This window comes from Zingiber officinale, chromosome 1A (assembly GCF_018446385.1).
Source record: "Zingiber officinale cultivar Zhangliang chromosome 1A, Zo_v1.1, whole genome shotgun sequence".
In the NCBI taxonomy this organism is placed as follows: domain Eukaryota; kingdom Viridiplantae; phylum Streptophyta; class Magnoliopsida; order Zingiberales; family Zingiberaceae; genus Zingiber; species Zingiber officinale.
Genome location: NC_055987.1, coordinates 170,989,011 through 170,992,701, shown reverse-complemented (window position 1 = coordinate 170,992,701; position 3,691 = coordinate 170,989,011). Strand labels below are relative to the sequence as shown.

The 3,691-nt window shown below is 39.4% G+C and overlaps 1 long non-coding RNA gene across 2 annotated transcripts; it reads left to right on the top strand.

Moving 5' to 3' along the window:
• The first annotated feature begins 1,541 nt into the window (after window positions 1-1,541).
• LOC122012399 lies at window positions 1,542-2,901 on the top strand. 2 transcript variants are annotated; one of them, XR_006120211.1, is made up of 4 exons: window positions 1,542-1,848; window positions 1,914-2,014; window positions 2,453-2,694; window positions 2,782-2,901. It is a non-coding gene; the product is annotated as an uncharacterized LOC122012399 (long non-coding RNA). The 2 variants fall into 2 exon arrangements; XR_006120212.1 differs by lacking the exon at window positions 1,914-2,014.
• Window positions 2,902-3,691: the final 790 nt, after the last annotated feature.

Sequence of the window (3,691 nt, the reverse complement as noted above, 5' to 3'; positions counted from 1 at the left end):
CACTCCACTAATAAAATACTCATTCTTGGTAACTACCGGAGGAGGAGAAACCTCGTACAAGACTCACACACGAATACAACTCAAAACAAGAAGAAATACAAACACAAACCTTACAAGGTTTACAACACTTATGCTCTCTTCTTGTTTGGGAATGCCTCTTGATGCTTGAGAATGCAATTGCACTTCACTCTAAGACCCTTCAAGAACTGGCGTGTGTCTCTGAGCTCAGTGGAGAAGAATCGCTGAGAATGGAGTCAAAGATCTGCGGAGGAAAGCGCTCGCCAACGGCTATAACCTGCACAACAGTCGGATCTCAATCGATTGAATGACTCTTAATTGATTGGTGAGGCTTTGAATTGATCGGTTGATCGATTCAGAGTACCTCTGTGCTCTCTGGAAATAACCTAAATCGATCGACCAATCGATTCAAGCTTTCTCGCGATTGCACAAGAAATCTAGCATGTCCCCAATCGATTAGTCGATCGATTAGGAAAGCCTCTGTGCGCGTGACATAAGCTCCCAATAGATCGACCGATCGATTAGGCCATCTTTCTTCGCAGCACACCTCCAATCGATCAACTGATCGATTGGACTTTGGTTCAATCGATCGGTTGATCGATTGAACCACCTTAGCTTTGACTTGCCTAAAACCAAGTCCAAGGTCTCCAATTTCAACATCCGATCAACCGTGACATGTTGGAAAATTATGTCTGGCATCCGGTCAACCTTGACCTGCTAGTGCTTCTTCACCAAGTATTCGGTCAATCCCTTTGACCCACTTGGATTTTTCTCCTCGTTCCAAATGTCTGGTCAACCTTGACCCACTTAGACTTACCATCTCGTACCAAGTGTCCAGTCCTCTATGACCCACTTAGACTTCAACCAGATGTTCGGTCACCCTTAACTCATTTGGATTTCCTTGTACCAAGTATCCGATCAATCCTTTGACCTACTTAAATTTTCCTATACCAGGTGTCCGGTCAACTTTGACCCATTTGGATTTCCACGCACTATAACAAAAATGACTTTCCGCAGCGCACCATCAACGGCGTGCAGTTAAAGCACACCATTAATAATAGATTTTATGGCGCGCCTAATTATGTGTGCTATGGATAGTAAAATATTTATGCAAATGACAGCGTGCAGAAAAAGTACGCCATTAATAAACTTTTCTACGACGTGCAAAGTGCGCTGTCAAAACTTTATATTAATAGCACGCGGAGCGCGCTATTAATAATTATTATATATATAAATAACGGCGTACAAAAATATATGCTGTGAATAAATATTATAAAATATTAGCAGCATGCAATATGCATAGTTAATAATCTTCAAAATTTTCTAAATATTTAACCAAAAATTTTCACGCAGAACAAACCTCCCTCAAATATTTTTCCGTGCACCCTCATCTTCCCGCGAAACATATCCTCACGCCCGAAACTGCCCACAAAACCTAAATTCAAGACCACTTCCTCACGCCAACTCCTGTCGTCGGAACCTCCCTGCCGCAGCCCTAAACTCCTCTCCGCCAACATCTTCGCCTATCCTCTCTCCGTCGAAGCCCTCTCCGTCCTAGTCGGGTGTCGTCGTCACCTTCTTCCGCTGGGTGTGATCTTGCTACCTTAGCGACCAGCACCCACCCTACGCGTGGAACCTTGTGGTCGACCTCCTCGGCAAGAACTTTTCGACGCCAAGTGAAACTCTGTCCACTCCATGCAATCCGAGTGCCTTCTCTCCATGCCTCTTACAATGGTGATCTTGATTTTTAGTACTGCCACATCTCCAAAGGTGCATGACCCTTTTCCATAGCAGATAATGGGTGTAGATTGCACGGCAGAAGAACTTAAGGTAACTCTTATCTTCTATTCTCAAGCAAAATTTCTTGATGTTGATGCTAATGTTTTTTTATACAGGCAGACCTCTTGTTATCTAAAATTTCTTCAAAGATTGTTTGTGATCCAATTGAAGCAAGGAAGTTTTCTGATCTAATCTTTGCTTGTGTAGGAGATTATGGGTGAGAAATTATGGATCAGTTATTTTAGATTCTTCATCATCCAAAAATCTGTTTGACTCTGTCCTGTCAACACAGACAATCATGTTGTTTTAGGTTGTGTATGTAATAGGATTTCCTCTTTTCTTCATGAAATCTCTTTGTTATTTTTTAGTCGAATTGTTAGATCCATGAATCCTTTTCTGGTCATTAAATAGTAGTTCATGCCATTCATGCTAAGTATGTTAAATAAGTCGTCAAAGTTTCAATTATATATAGATGTTAACTATGAACTGTTTGATAAATTGTCTCGAAGATATTTCGTTCTTACTTTCAACAAGAATTAGTGAAGCAGAAAATTAAAGATTTCTCACTAGATTTGTTGAATGGCTCTCTGAGAAATGCTGCCATCAGTCATACAATCATCTCAAGTAATTTATTCATTTATTCATGTAGTCTTAGCGATGCTGGTTCTCTCTGGAATTGTTCTGCTGCCAGTTCTTCTAGTGGTTGCAACTGAACCTGCACCATCTTCCACGGATAGCAATAGTGAGGGAAGCTTCAAGAACCTTGACAAATTGACCATGGGGCATGTCAATGTAAGCTATGTTGGTCTCTGGAATTTATCCTTCAATGATTTGTAGGTCATGTAAATGTCGCTCGCTGAGGTTGAAACATTGCTTTCAGCCACATTAATACACGAGGTTAGTAAATGCTTTATAATTCTACTACTTCTATTTCTGCTTTCTTTCATTATGCTTGGTGGCAACTGAAGGCCATTTTCTTCAAAGGTGATGCATGCTTTAGATTTTGACCCTCATGCCTTTGCACATTTCCATGATGAGTGAAAGAGATGAAGGCATAGCCAGGTATCAATTTGCAGTTTGTCATTATAACTTATTCCTCTTGTTACTTTATACATAACTTATGGTTACTTTTTTTGTGTGTCTGTAACTATCCTTAAAGGTCACTATGCAAGTTATGGATGAGAAGTTTGGTTGTGCAGTTGCACGTATTGTCCTGTCCCGACTAGTTATGCATACTAGATACCATTATGGGGTAAGTTGCACCAAACTGTTATATTCATTATGTATTTGGAGTATGATAATTAGTTTAGCATTGCAACTTGAGTTTGTGATTTCTATTGGCTTGATGCTTTTATTATTGTTTGGTAGGCATTTTCTGAAAATTTTACTGGCTTAGAGTTAGAAGATGGAGGTGGTCGTGGTACATCAGGTAGTTTCTTTTGAATAAAAAACATTTAGTTAAAGTTCAACTAATTTTCTTTCCATTATGACTACCTGATGTGTGTTTCATGATCAAACTCTCATTGGGAGAAAAGACTTTTGATGAATGAAATAATGACGGGATCCGTTGATACAAGATCTATGGTTTTAGAAATGACATTGGCTTTATTAGAGGATAGTGGATGGTACCAGCCTAATTATAGCATAGCTGAGCGCCTTGATTGGGGTAGGAATCAGGGAGCTGAGTTTCTAAATTATGTATTTCTAAATCACAAAATTGTTACAAAAATATACATGATTGAATTAATAACTTTGTATTGTATATTTACAGTCAAATTTGAGAAATATGAATCATGGAAATATCTGTGCTAATACGAAATGTAAGCTGCTTCATTGGTTTGCCGATGGATTAGTTGTTGCAGAAGGTCGAATTGCATCCATAGATCGAAACACA